This window comes from Desmodus rotundus, chromosome 2 (assembly GCF_022682495.2).
Source record: "Desmodus rotundus isolate HL8 chromosome 2, HLdesRot8A.1, whole genome shotgun sequence".
In the NCBI taxonomy this organism is placed as follows: Eukaryota; Metazoa; Chordata; class Mammalia; order Chiroptera; family Phyllostomidae; genus Desmodus; species Desmodus rotundus.
The window spans coordinates 71302220-71318638 of NC_071388.1; positions in this window are offsets into that span (position 1 = coordinate 71302220).

Sequence of the window (16419 nt, forward strand, 5' to 3'; positions counted from 1 at the left end):
TGTAGTTATTCAACTACAATGCTATACAACTGAAAGTTATATAATGTTTTTGATGAGTGTTATTTCATTTAAAAAATAAAACTCCAGTTAGCATTTCTTTTAGTGCTTATTAGCTGGATAAAATGTCCTCAGATTTTTCTTTTTTCTTCAATATATATTTATTATTTTTTTTATTTTGAAGGCTATTTTTTAAGTTGATTCTTACTTTCTTTTGACACTTTCAGAGGTTAAACCAGCTTCTTGAAACTTAATATAGTTTGACAATTTTGCAAAATTCTCAGCTATTATCTCTTCAAACATTAAGTGTGCATCTCTGTTACTTTCTTGGTCTTTCTGTCTGTGTCTCCCTTAAATGGATCAATTTTGCTGGCAGCAAAGAAATCTGTTTCCTCTGGTGCTCACATAGTGGCAACAATAGTGATGGTTTCCTCATAGTCTGTTTTTTAGATTTTGCTTTTTGAAGCTCTATCTTGGGTCTACTTCTCCAGCTCTCCAAACAATTTCTGTGAGCTACTGTGTTGCCAGATTTCAAGGGCGGGCAGGTCCGTGCTATTAACGCACATGGAAAAATATTCATGGAGCCGTTGGGATGTCTGGCACACCTTAATTCACGAGTGGGCGAGCCCCACATGCTGCCTGCAAGCTGCATGTCTACCTGCATGTCTCAGGTGGTGGTCCTTGCTCTCCAGCGTGGAGCCCATCCTGGCACCTGTCCTCTTGCGTGTCTGTCCCATCATCGCCCTTAGCAGGGAGTCCCTACCTGTTTAAGTACTAGAGGGGAACAAAGCCAGAAAACTGCCAGAACATTACATAACATAACATAATTCTGGGCACGTGAGCCCACTTCATGTTATGGGAATAGTTTATCAGACCAGGTCTCAAGGCTATGAGAACACTGGTTATCAGGCCCCTCCAAGGCTATGGGAACACTGCTCCCCTTAGTTATGCAGACACCTGGGTGAGGAAGCCAGACTGTCTCCACTTACCCTACAGCTACACAGTATCATTTTAATTAACTCCTAACTAATTAATCAGGTAGAATTATATTTTGTGGCTTCAAATAAAAATTCTTGTTAATTAGCCTCAGAATTTTATTCAACTTTTCTTTTTCTCTTCAAATGTCTCTGTTTGTTATCCCTGCTTCTCTAGCCTTACTACTCAACATCTGGGTTAAGGTCCACCTGGATTTCAGAGCCGGGCTATCTGACACTTATTTATTGAGCTTGCAGTCAATTGGTTTTCCTCTCTCCAATACATACATTGATCAGATTTATGATATATCAAGAGTACTTTGATCAAGTAACTCAGCCTCCCAGTATCTGTCAATATCCCTATGTAGAAAACAATAATTACCATGCATATTTTTACCACATATTTTTCCAATATTAATTTTTTTGTAATTTCATATATGTTTAAAAGTTGTTTAACTCTTCAGTATATTTTCCTTTATTTTAGTATTTGCTACACCTTTCCTCAAGGTATAATCTTTTTCTACCCCAAATCTTGTGCTTGCCCTATATTCTATGAGCTCACTATTCCTCCTTTCTATCCACTCACTATGAAAATGTATTCCACTTTTTAAAGTGGGAACCTAATCATCAAAAAATCTAAAATTTATATTGTTGTTTATATAGTCTAGTCAAGCAAGGAATATTCAAGGTATCACACCAAACATTAAAGATGCTAGAAAATGGTATTATACTTTTCCAAATCCTTTCTCAATTACCTTTACTTATAATGATTCTAAATATAAGCTTATTATTGATTTAACTGACACCCAAAATCAATACCACTAAGCAGTTTATTGGGGTAACAATTTATATGTAAGAAAATGTGGGTGATGATGGAAATTAAACATAAATTATACAATATATTTTGAGATTATTTTCAACTTATTTAAATTAAGTTCTATTCTCCTCATAACCCTTGTTGCTCTTTACCTTCTCTGTGTCGCACCCCAGCCGAGAGCAGACAGTGTAGCACGTGGGTATGCATCGCCTTGTTAGTTGTTCCACATGTGCTCATCTCATTAGACTAACGATCCGAGGGCATAGAAAGCAAGCTATTTTATTTTTAGTAACTCTGAAAGAACTTTAGCTAAAACCACACATACAGTAGGCATTCAGTAAATGCTTGCTGACTTCAAAAAATGATTGGAAAACTAATTAGAAAAATTCCCTTAAAAGTGAATATAAGTATTCTAAAAGCAAGGTAATAAAATTACATTTTTGGATTACTCAATTACAACTTTAAGAACAGTAGAAAAGTGAATATGGAAAATGAGTAAACAGTGTTTGAATTAGAGACAAAGGATTTATTAAGGAAAATAATTAGAGATCAAGAAATTGTTTTCTTTTGTAAGAAGATTAGTGGCAAACATTGACAAAGATAAAGAACAATAAGATGGTAAGAACAATGTAAGGCAATTTACAGTACAGGAAAGGAACAGGAAATAGACAACATGAAAAGGAAAATCCTGACGAGAAGAGTAGGGTTACAGAAGGCATACAAAGAGCAGAACTGAAAGAAGTTTGGACAAGGAAATACTAGGACAGACTAAAGTTCAAGAACAAAATGATGTTTTACCAACAGATATACTGTGATTTGAAATGAGATGGAAAACAATAACAATGCAAGATCACAGCACCCTCAAAGCCAAAGGAGCTAATTAGAAATTAAGCAACAGAAAAGCCATAAGTAAATGGCATAATTTTACATATTATTAAAAAAAAACATGAAGTAATGGGGAACTATTTCAAGGTTCCTTTAAGATACAATGAACAAAAAAACAGTTTGTCTTTGTGGCTCAATCAATCACAAATAAATAGAAAATATAAAGTGAGAATCAATGTTTCTGACTAAATGATTTAATTTCTTAATATAGCAAAAGAAAACTACAGAAGTTTAAATGATCTCAACATTGAGGTTTTAAAGTTTAAAAAGTCAATATGTTTATATTTACATAAAATGGGACTATTAGTAGCTCTTAAATGTAATAATACATTATTACATAAATACTATATTTATAGATAAACTTTTAATTATTTCTGGGGGCTGGAGGAGTGGGTGAGAGAGGTGAGAGGATTAAGTAGAAATCGGTCGTTACAAAATAGTCTCAGGAATGTACAGCATATGGAATACAGTCAATAATACTGCAATAACTATGTGCAGTGCCAGGTGGGTACTGGAAATATCAGGGACAGGGTGACTCACTTTGTAAAGTGTATGACTGTCTAACCACTATGCTGGACACTTAAACTAATACAAAATAATGCTGAACATAAACTGTAATTGAAGAATAAAATTTAAAGTTTTTTTAATAGAAAACACATTAAACCCCAGCTGGTGTGACTCAGTGGATTGTGTGCCTGCCTGTGAACCAAAGGGTTGCAGGTTCTATTCCCAGTTGGGGCACATGCCTGGGCCAGGTCCCCAGTAGGGGGCAGCAAGAGGCAACCACACATTGATGTTTCTCTCCTCTTCTTTCTCCCTCCCTTGCCCTCTCGCTAAATATAAATAAAATCTTTTTAAAAATACATCAAAAGCATATAAAGTGTAATAAAGTAGAGAGGAAAATGCTACAAATAGTAAAATGGGAATTGGGGATTAATAAAAAACTATGAGCAGTCCAAAAAAAGAAAGATATTTCTGTTTGCCACTTACAGAATTTTCTAGGCTGTCTGTAGTTTTCATTGATACTTAAAATAATTTTACTGCTACTGTAAAGTTATTTTTAACTGATGTTCATATTTTTTATATGAATGTAAACATACGTGATAAAGGGTTTAGGTTAGTACAGTTGCCTAATCTGTAGTTGCTTTGACTTCTAAAAATGGCATTCTGTAGTAGTCCACTAGATGGCACTCAAGATAAGGCTTCCCTTTTAAAACCCCAGATGCCCCTTCAGTTTTTTAAAAAATAACTAGAAGACTCTTAATTAAGTCCTGGTTCATTATTCTTATTTGGAAAATATTGTGTATGCATTTATATCCATTTAAATTTTATTATTTCCCACTGTGTAGCTTCATATGGGTGTTTCTTGCATATAGAATTTTAAAAAATCAACTAATAATCTTGATTACATGTGAAGTACATAAAATACTGTAGAAAAAAACAGGTGGAAGTCTTTATCAAGGTGATGGTTGTCTACACTATGGATTTTTCTGGAATATAGTTCTTTTCAAAAAAAATTTCTGGCTAGGTTTATGCAATTTGTACACATCACTTTTTGTTTTTAAATAGTTTTACCATTTGTTTTGTATTGGTGGGCACATTGTTTTTTAATGCATGCTTCAATATTTCATGCTCTAGCTCATTTGTTTTTAGAAATAATCCTGAGAGATATTTTATATCATGAAGAGATTACAGAATTGGTGTAGATTTACAATATTGTCTTCTAAAATTTGCTGACAAGGTTGCGCCCTTCACAAAGCACACGGCCTTCGCGTTCTGACGACTGAGCGCTGCGCTCATTCTCAGGAGGCGGGACACGTGCTTGCGGGGATGCGTGTTGGTGTGCCGCAAGGGGGGTTGGGGTCATAGGCAACTTTTTTGTTTAAACTATTCTTTTTACACTAAACTTGCATCTCATTTTTTTTTCAATTGTAGCTCACAAAGAGTATTTTTAACAGGAAGTGTGGCACTAACCTTAGAGCACACGTGACTGCTAAATTTGTCACTATTATTCAACAAATATCCCTGGCAGAAAAACAAAATATTTTGCTTTGAGGGAACATTTCATTTTTGTTTTTCATAAACTTATTATTTCTCTTTATATCCTGATACTAAGACATTTTATTTTTTTATTGAAGCACGTTGTCCCAAAACATGACATAATATCTGGGATTAAATTTGGCACTTAAGAAACATACTAATTCTTCAAGTCACTAGGGCATCAGGCCAAGAGAGTGTTTCACTGCGGGAAATGGTGCTCCAGGGACTGAGTTAGCCCTCTGCGCTGCCTAGCCAAGGGAGAAGCCTGTTGCATTATTATTAATCGTGAATGTGCAGGGTCAAGTTTTACTAAGAAAATGGAGATTGGACAAGTATTCTAATTTTACAAGTATTCTAATTTTACTTCTAAACTTTGGATATATAACTCCAGTGACAAAGCAGCTGAAAAAAAATAAAACTAAAAGAGGAGACTATAGTCAGTTGCCAATCTGGGAAAAACATTTGAACACACATGCAACAATAACTCTGTTAAACAAATAAAACTCCCCAAGGCCAACAATAAAAATATAAAATCGAACAGTAAACAAAAGATGAAGAATAAATCATTTAAACTGAGGAATAATCATCTACAGCTTATGGTTCATTAAGCTGTCAAAATTTTAAAACTTTTATTATACCCAGCATTTTTGAATATTGACATAAACATGCACATGTGTCTCTTACAGAAAAAATTTAAAGAGATCCCACATCCAATAAATATTATTAGTACATTGACTTACTGGCCTGAAATAGAGTTGCACATAATGCAACATGGAGGCCAAAGGTTAATGAGTCCACCTTCATGAAGATACATGATGATTACGTAAAGCAGAGGTTTCAATATAGTGTTACTTTGTAATCTTCCTTCTACTTGTCCTACAGAGCATGAGTTTTTCATATGTTACTAAGTTATTTGTTCTGTACTTTCTGAAAGATGCTATATAGTAGTGGAGTTAGGGATCAGTTTCAGAAAAAAAAGTGGGGCGTGTGTCTTTCTGTTCCAGTATTTCTCTCTTTTCAGGGACCACCATTCCATGTTTTGTAGTTTGCTTTGCTTTGGTTTCACCCTTTATCCTACCTACAAATATATTTACCTGCTTGGCTGCTTGATCCCTTCAGTCACTTAAAGAGATTATTCTGATAAACTCATGTATATAGAACAAACATTGATATATTTGGGGCCATTTGTTTCACAATGGGGGGATTTTGGTTGCCACCAGGGAAAATATTTGGGGGCAGATGGGCATTCAAAAGCTCTCCAGTACTTCACTATAGGCTATACCACATCTATTTTTCTTCAAAGTCTTATGTTACTTATGGCAAGCATACTTTCAAAATGATTTAAGATGGTTTGCACAGAATAGCTTGAAGAGGAAAACTCTTAAAAATTGGATGAAACTGTAAGAATCATATAAGAATAAAAAATGTTATCATTAAAATATTAAGAAGCAGAAAACAATGGAGAATAGGATTTAGCGTCAGAACATCTCACAGCTATGGCAAAAGGAAGACAGAGCAATATTGTTTCTACTTTATGATGAGAGTTATGTGTTTTCTAGCTCCGAACTCACAGGGAAATATTCACTCAGGGACAAGACGTACATGCAAGTCCAGAAATAATGAAGGAAGAAGAACCAAAATTTCTGGCTTCCGTGCTGTACAGTTCAGGTGAAAGGAGACAGCAGAGAATGTTGGACGTCTTAACCTACGGATGACATAACTATAATCTGCATAAATAAAGTACGAGTTAGAATTGCTTGCACTTTTCCACCTATAGGGAAAAAGTAAAGAAAGGAAGAGATGTTTTTTAAAGGAATAGATTAAATGTCTTATTTTATTGAATTGTCTAAAAGCCTTATTATTGAAACATACTATTGGAGCATATTATTATTGAAGCATCACATTTTTAAACAAAATTGAAAATTGCCATTTTAGTTTTCTTGCTACTTTTTAAAAATTTAAGTATTTACTTTCTTCCATTGTAGAGGTAAGTCAGCATTTTTTAGGCTCTTCCTGTGATTTTATACATAAAGCAATACATTATTTGTGGCTTTGGTACTGACATGTTTTAAATAACTTGAGATGCTATTTGAAAGACCTGGGAAAGTCTAATGTTTTCTGAAAGTGTGTAGAGCTATCTTCTTAAACTGTTTTTGTTTTCTCAGATTTTACAGAATGATACATTGTTACAGTCCAATAACACAAACATTTGGGTAACACTCACTAAGGCCAGGCAAACCCAGGCTCTGCTCTTGGTGTTATCAGGATCTTTAAAAATGCATCACTTCCAACTTGTAGCTATAAATGGCCCTGGTAGAGGCAATTTCAGCAAGATCTGTGAAGATTTTGTATTGGCACATAATAGTCATAGATTAAAAATAATGCCTTACCTCAGTAAACCATCTACTTGGTTTTACTGATGATAACTGTTCTCTATAAGGCAATTTCCCAGTGTTATATAGATATATAAAATCAACAAGGAACCGATGGGGAAAAAATGTCTAATTGGCATGAAATCAGATTTGCAATGCTAAGACCTGAAAGTAGAGTAGAAGAGATAATTGGTGGGGAGGAATTTTAGATATATGTATGTGAAAAAGAAATGATCTAGTTACAAGTATGCTCAGAATAAAAAATGCAATTAACTGAACTAAGAGTGAGTCAGAGCTCCAAAGTGCCTGCCTATGAATTGCAGGCACACTATTAATGGACATAGAACACTACAAGTTCTCCCAGCATGTCAGAAGTGAGCATCAGTCATGATAACCTCATATAATACATGTAGACTTAAGGGTTTTGAAGATTTTTACTTCGTTCCCATGCACGTCTCCAGAAAAACTGCACAAGCGTACAAGGTGTGCATGAAATCGCTCACAGCATGCATTTTGAATGGGCTTGCAGATTTGATCTTAAAAGAGTAATACAGATTTATTGTGTTTTTCTATTCATCCTACAGAGCCTCAAGGAAATTTTATTCTAGTAATATTTGGGTCTTTCAGCTGTGAATCTTTCTTGTCCTCTATATTTTGCTAATAAGAAAAAAATAAGTATAATTTAAAAATATTTATGAAGGTATATCTTAATATGGTTTATGGGGAAATTTCATAGATGCATTATATAATGTATTCCTTGATTTTAAAATGATTGCTTATTCATTACAGAAATATACCTGCTGTCTATTTTTAAATATCAGCCAAAGCCATACTTAGCTAATGGTAGATAATCTCTTGGCCTTTGATAAGGAGAATTTTTTTAACTTTTTAAATTATTCATTAGGAAAATACCTTGGCATGCTAATGAAAATGAACAATAATTTCATCCTTATAAATATACAATTAATTTAAGAGTTTACATTTTAATTGTAGGGCACATCTAATGGTAGATTGAAATAGATTACTAATGAAAACAAAAAAGACATTATTAATTATTTTATGATTATACTCTTGTTTATCAAAGAATATTTTATGGGCCCCAAATAATAACTGAGAAACAAAAATGGATAAAGCTAAAACCATGCTCACGTGGCTTATATTTCAATCATGGGCACTGAAATGTAACACATGACTAGAGTAAGAGGGGAAAAATGGAGGGAATTATCACAAAGGAGGAAAAATTAGTTCTGTTGTAGGAGTCAGAAAGAGAGGATTTACAGCAGGCCTCAAAAAATTTTTTAAAAAGACTCAGAATGAGCTAGAGAGATAACACTGTTAAAGGTATTCCAGGCAGAGAGAACTCTTGACAAAGGTATCTTGTTATTCTAGGAAGAAAAGTCAATCTTTCTTTCTAGAATGGAGGCTGGGGAGGGATCAAGGCAAGGCTTAGAAATAGACTGGGGACAAATTGCTCAAGACCTACCATGCTCTGCCAAGAAATTTTCCATTAATCCTATACAAAGTGGGAAGTTACCAAACACTTTAGAGAGGGTGAGTTGTCTGTGTCTGGAGTCCCGGACAAATATTGTGATTCTGTGGGGAGAAACTGGATGAAGAGAGACATATTTGCTCTGCAGTATTTCAGTTTGGAGGGAAGCAGTACAGAAGAAAAGGACGTTCAGAGTGAGGGGTTCTGAGTTTGTGAGCAAATTTAACAGTTGACTAAGAATGTAACCTTGAGCAAGCCCTTAGTGCCTTGGAGCCGTACTTCCTCATGCATGATATAATGATGAATAGGACCTATCTACAAGGTCATGGTGAGAATTATATGAAGAAAGGCAATGTGGGTATGCCAGGATAGTTTTAAAATATTAGTTCTCTTACCTATAGAAATGTTCTTGATGTTTGCACTCCTAACCTGTAACTAAATGATAAAATTTAGTCAATAATTTTCAGATTGCTAAAGAAGGATATCCCATAGCCACAGGTATCCAATAATTGATCTTAATATTTATAATCCTTTACTATCAGATATTTTGTCTTTCTAATGGCTAAAAACAAATACCTCCTATGTAGCTTATTTTTATTCCTTCTTTAGTTAAAACAGAAAATAAAGGAAGCAATGATGATCCTTCTTTTTCTGAAGAGCAGTTTATAAAGGTGAAGATCTAGAATTTCTTCTTGTAAGTACATATTTCTGGGCCTAATTGCAGACCTACTGAGTCAGAATACCTGGGCCTGGGACCTTGATATTCATGTTTATTGTTTCAATAATTTTATTGTTTATATTATTTGAAATCCACCATATTTCTTCCTCCTGCTCTCTCCCTTCTCTTCCTCCTCCTTTTTAAATCTCAGAAGTTAATATCTACATTTAAGTGTATAGAGTAAAATGATGGCAGTGGGCAAGGTATCTCACATTTTTACCTGCTGTAGTGCTATGTATGCATTTGCAAAAATTCTTACAGCTCTTCAGTGTTGATAATTGCAGTGACATATGTATAGTACATAATATTTAATAATGCATAATAGATAATAAATAATAATTGAACACTTAGAACAATCTTACATAAAGTTGCTAGATGAAGATCCTGCTTGTTGTATGCTGACTGCCCTTTGACTGAGTCACCAAGTAAACACGGGAGATTGGTGTGCTTTGGCCAATGCCTGCATTACCACCCTCCCCTTTCCAATGTGAAGACTGTTTTCTCTACGAAGCAGTTGCTTATTAGATATATGATGTTAGGCCAGTTGTCTCACCACACCATATCTGGCAAGTCCTTTACATTCTTTATCTGTAAAATCAGGATAACAATAGGAATTATATTTTGGGTTGCTATTCCCAATGTTAACTGTTACTGTTTTTTCCTTTGATTTTTATCATTTTCAAACTTGTCAGATAGTGACCATAGCTTCTTGTTTCACAAATATGAAATAAGTGTTTACTCAACCTTTCGTTTATGGAACACTCACTCTAGTGAGAATAATTCGGTAGTTGGTAGTCAACAAGCATTCTTTTGGAAGGGAAAGTAAAAAGGGTAGCACCTTGAATACCCTCACTTGAAATGAGGCCAACCATGTGACAGATCAACAGTTCAATCTTTACTAGTTTTTCAGGCCACCAGTGTTTAAAATGTCAGTCTTACAACATGAGCCTCAAATCATATGGATGCTTGTTTAAAGGGCATGACCTGGGCCCTGTCTCCAAAGCACAGAATCTGCATCCTGTGGAGTACAGTATATACCATAACTTTTTAAGTATTCAAGATGATTCCTCTAAACATAAAGTTTGATGACCATTGGTCCAACCCCCATTAATCTTGTCTGCTATTTTGCATGTGTGTGCATATGTATTTATATATTGTATGCACATAAAATAAAAAAAAATTATCAAATAATATCACCTTTTTTCTTCAAGTAATCTTCTTGTCAAGTCTGATCCCTATTAAATAGTGTAACATAATCCCTTTCTAAATGGTTCTCATCAGGTAACCTTAAAGACGATCTACGAGAGCCATCATCCGAGGACTGATACGAAGATTAAGTATCAGTGAATCAGAACAACTGAGAATTGAGCAACTGTCTTTGGTCCAATGATAAACTCGAGAACTTGCTTACTGTATGCCAAAAATCTGAATAAGAAGTCAAAGTTCACAATGTCTGTATCAGTGGGCACAACTTGAAGCAGATAGGCTACGATAGTCCCATAAACATGTTTTGTTTGGCTTGTTCATGATTATTTCTTTAACTAAAGTAGTTTTTAAGTTCAGACTTAAAAATTAGAAGAGTGTAAGTAAAATTTTACATTTCCAATCTCATAGAGAAATTGGAAATCTGAAGAAGTTTTGCCTATGTAACCATACAGGAGGAGTGGAAACAGGCTGTCCCTGTGGTGGGCCCTTGCAGGGAACCTCATTCCACACAGGCTGGTCTCACTCACTCACATTACTTGTCCACGGAGGCAAGAGAGTCTGCAACTCTTATTCTGGACATTTGGTATGACATCAACTACACCTTCTCAAATGCCAACAGTGAATAAATGTGTTTGGATAGATATATGAATAAATGAATCTGGAAAACTAGCTAGATTTAAAATTTTAAATTCCGATTGTCAGATTATATAGTCACAATTTTTATTAAGGACTTGTAATTGCTGAGCTACCTAATAATTAGATAATCCTGATCGTATATTTTCTATTTTTATAGCTTATAATGAAAATAGAACTCAAATTTTTACTATAATTATCTTTCTCTTCTCCAGAAGAAGTGTTAGAAATTTCTAACTTTAAATAAGAATCATCATGCAATCTTCAAATTGTTATATTATTTTTATTCTCTTGTATTTCCCTAAGAAAAACTAAACTCACAAATTTTGTATTTTCTAGGGTCATATATAATCTTTGATTTGGGAAATAAAGGATTTGATTATAAAATATAATGCTATAATCATGAGTTATGACTCTATCCATTGTCATAATTTGCCATTTATTCAAATAAAATTTAATACTTGTTAGTTTTATTTACAAAATATGTATCATCCAAATTCAATATCCCCCTAAAAAATTAGTTTGAGCCATTATGTTTGTCAACATATAAGAACAGTTTGAAAATCGATTAAAACAATGCCTTGCATAAGGTCTTTTCCTTTCTTTCAGCTCACTGGGACTTTTTTAGTAGAATATCACAAAACCTGTGTTTTCATCAAAATGAAGCAAAAAGACTGATTTATTTTAACTTTATAGTGTAAGCTCAGCTTTTTAAAAAATCTGTTTCTTAGTTTCTGGTGTTCTATCTAACATGAAATGCTACTGAGTGCATAAGTAGCCCAAGTCTATCTTAGGAAATGAAGAAGATAATATTTTTTTAAAAAGGGAAAATTTCAAAAGTAGGTCATATTGCCTTAATCCTGTATTTATTCTTTTACTGGAAGCAGATCAAATCAGAATAAACACAGAAGCAATACAGACACTTGTTCTGACAATCACAGTCCAGAATCAGTGCTGGCTCAGATTTAAGGAATGTACATGATTCTTATCCAAACTAGTGTCTGATATTTATCCGGGTTGCATTTCTTCTTCCCCATCTCCTTCTCCTTCTTCTCCTCATCCTCCTTCCTCTTCTTTTCCTCCCTCCTCTTCTTCTCTCTCTCCTTCTCCTTCTTCTTCTAATATGAGAAGAATTTAATAAATAATACATTTTCTTTTCACTCTCCAGTGTTCATTAGAAGTTCATTTGAATTGTATTCATTCAATTCATTTTATTTCTTGACTTGGTGGGCTTAACATTCCTGGCACACTTTTAAAACATGGCTGAATAAATTTATGAATGAAAATCGCCAAATTCTAATTCAAGCCCTTAACATTGTTTTTCACAAACTTTAGAAAAAAGTCAATCCCAAATTCTTTAACATGACTCATTTATTTTCAAATCCCTGGGAAGCACTGAATGTTGTAGCAAATATATACTGGCATGTAAAATGTTGCCAATGTTTTAAGCATAATTTTTCTTTAAAATTGCAAATAAAGGCTGAAAATGGTTGTAAAAATGATGTTTTTCCACTATTAATGTAAGTGACCAGATTGCTTTGATCCACATTAATAAATTGGATAAATTACTGGGTGAAATAAATAAAACTTTCTTTAAAAATATACTTTATGTTTATTTTACAGTTCTCTACTTCCACTGAAAAGAAAAATCTTCTTGATTCTTAGCATAAAATCTTAGATTTAATACAAAACTGGGCTTTTTATACCTGTACACCTCCCTATTCAATCTCCAGGACCAAACATAATAAAGCATAAAAAGTACAAAACAATGTAGAATAATCCTGTTTCTCCATTTTAAATGATTTTTTAATGAAAGGCTCCTACTTGTTTTAAAATATTTAAAATTTATTTTAAAAAATACACAACAAACAGATTTTCATATGGGCTCTGTGGGAGCAGAAGGAAAACTGAAATCATTAACATATGTATGCATTCATTATCTCTTCACTGTGTGAGATATTGGAGATGATTTGCAAATTTTAAAATATTTTTAGAGTGTCTCCCCCCAAATTCATATATTGAAGCCCTAACTCCCAATATAACTGTATTTCCAGATAGGGCCTGTAGGAAGACCATTAAGGTTAAATGAAGTCAGGAAGGGTGGGGCCCTAAGCAAAAAGGAACATTTCCGTCCCTGCTTTTGCACAAAGAGCCGAGAGGCCATGTGAGGACACAGCAAGAAGAGGATCAGACATCTGCAAGCCAGGCCGAGACACCTCACCAGAAACCAAACCTCATGAAGCCTTGTCATGGCCTTTAGCATCCAGAATGGTGAAGAAATAAACTTCTGGTTCTGAACCGCACAGTCATGGGGTATTTCCTTATGACACCCTGAGCAGACTAATAATATATTTGTCCACAAAGCTAGTATTGAAGGCTCTTTCAACATTTCCCAGGGGTCAGCTGACACTGTTGGGAGTTAAGCTTTTGAAGAAGGATTTGAAGGGGTGGCCAAGTTCATACTAGAACAATGCATAGATGTCGAGGTCATTTGAAGGTAAAGAAACAAGAGTGTTGATGACATGGGTAACTCTACTAAATGCTTTTTTTATTATAACATTTACAAAATCATAAAATGTATTTACATCATCAACTACCTCTATTTCATCCTCTACAGTAGTCTTTATTATTATAATCACCATCCTGAGGGCACCTTATGTACCACTCACCAAATATTTAGTATTTTATTAACTATTACAGCAAGTTCTTAATATAGGCATTATTAACCAACAGGCAGATGAGGAGATTGAAGCTCAAAATGTTAAGTTTATTCAGGAACATGTAGTTGGATAAAATCTATTTTGAACCAAAGTGTGGCCCCAAAGCCAGCAGTCTAATTTATTACGATTTTTTTAAAGACAAACATACAGGAAAGGCCTAATATACTTCATATTGAATCTAATAAATATGTGAAAATATTTTCCCTCTTCATTTGAATCAAATTTTCCTTTGTTTTCTGGATAATATACATTTATTCTCTGGCCAAATATATACAAATGTGGGTTTGTTTTGTCAAAAGGACATTTGTCTACCCATGGCCTTAACATAGCCACTCAGAATCAAAGAAACATCATGTAACTTTGCATTTTTAGTACAACTCTGTCAAGAAGTTTCTTCTAGCCATACATTCACATACACCATTCATAATGAAGTAGAAAGAGCTAGCAGTGGTGAGAATACAACAACTGATCACTTTGGATGCAGCCAGTGAAAAGCTGCCAAGTGATAGAGTGTTAATGGTCTGGTGATTAATGACTGTTTACACTGGAGTTTTTTGTATCAGCAAGAAAGAACATGATGAAGTACATTACCTGTTATGATACATTTTAATTTATTTTTTATTTAAAATTAGAAAACTCTTAAAATAGCTTTTGTTCCTTCATTGATTCATTCCCTGAGTCTCCCGCAGAAAATAGTATATGTTTTTAAACCACTAATCCAAATAACTCTTCTTGATGTTGCTGAATTTCATTGTAACAGTACGTCACCAATAGCTTTTCTCAATTTTCTCACTCGTTTTTATGTTTCTGAGCTGGAGCTCTGTGCTTATTCTTTTCCATCAGTTTGAAGGAAAAGAAACTAACTTCCAACTTTGCCTGTCAACAACTGAAAGAAGGGAATCTGCAGTCCTGGGATGAAAGGGGGGTTGCAGCATTTTTGATTGATTGCTGTGCTAGTGTAAAACAGAACAAAAGAAAGAAAAACGGGATTTATACACATTAGAAAGTACAATTTTCATGATACTAGTGATACTACATAATTTAATAAATAAAGTTTAAATAAAGACAATGAATTCTTTATCATTTTTCAAGGAAAGGAATGTTTAGAATGAAGTCATGGCTTATAAGCAAGTGTATTAAACAACAAAATTAACTTTGCATGAGGGAGGAAGAGAGGTAGTATTTTTTATGAATGCCAGCATGTGTGATTTTATGTGTATGTGTAAATACATGTCATTTTTTTAAGAGCTGAGAAAAAAAATTTGGAACAAAGTTGTGATATAAAGAACAACTAGGTACCCTTAGTTCACATTAAAAAAAGAAACAAAATAAAAAATTTGAGTTCTTATTATTAGAATATACATCACACACAAATACTCATACGATGATGATGATGATGATGAGATAGATAGATAGATATTCTGTAAACCTGGACCCAACTCTTGAACAATTCCTTAACTATATTAGTATTAAAAATATGATTAGTAATTTAGGTTGATTAGTATGCCAAAGGAATAGCAATTCAACTGTCTACTAAATCCATCATCTGATTGTGAATATTTTGAGTCTAAGCAGTCAAAAATGATGTGAGAAGATAATAGTATATACATAGCACAAGCCTTAAAATTAATAAATGGAAAAGTGAGTACATATCTGTAGGAGGAAGTAATGCTTCAGAGAGATATTTCACATGATATAATTAAAGACTTCCCTATGTGACCTAAATCTACCTGATAGGCTGTCACATTTTGAAAACTTCTTTTATATCTTTGTAATTTTTTTCTTATCTTTACCCTTATTGTAGTTTTATAAATATACATACCTTTATTTTTTTTTCTATGTAGTTTTCTCAATGCAGTGATTTTATTTTCTGAGTTTAGTTTGACAGCAGTGAAAGGAAAAATGAAAACCAAGGGGGTGGATGGATTGAGCACGAAGGATAAAGGACTCATGCACAGGAACAGCAGTGTGGAAATTGTGAAAGAGAGGGAGTGTAAGGGGGATAAATAGCAATGGAAAAAATACAACAAATGGTTACAATATTTGTGAACAACAACAAAAAACAGGCAGAACTTATTTTTAAAAAAGAATAAGTAAGCCAAGTGCCTGTCTTAATTTGCTTTATCCTATATAGCCTTATTTTTGCAAAAGCAGGAGACTGTGAATTAGCGTTTTTAAATTACCTGCCCAAGGTAACATAGCTAGTGAATGGTGAAGCCAGGAGTCAAGCCCGGGAACCCCGCTTTCTCAATCCATGCTCTTGATCACGTTATTGTCTTTCTAGAAAAGTTGAAGACTTTAGAGATAACAAAGTTCTTGAGATAATTATTGAAAGATGATTAAAAAGGTTTCAGTTTGAACAAAAAATTCTAGGCTGAAGAATTAGTGTGTGTATATATATATTCCTCAGCCTAAAGTTTTTTGTTCAAACTGAAACCTTTTTAATAATATAAAGAACCTGTGAACCCCAATGTTCATAGCAATACAATTTATAATAGCCAAGTACTGGAAGCAACCTAAGTGCCTATCAGCAAATGAGTGGATCAAAAAACTATGGTACATTTGCAC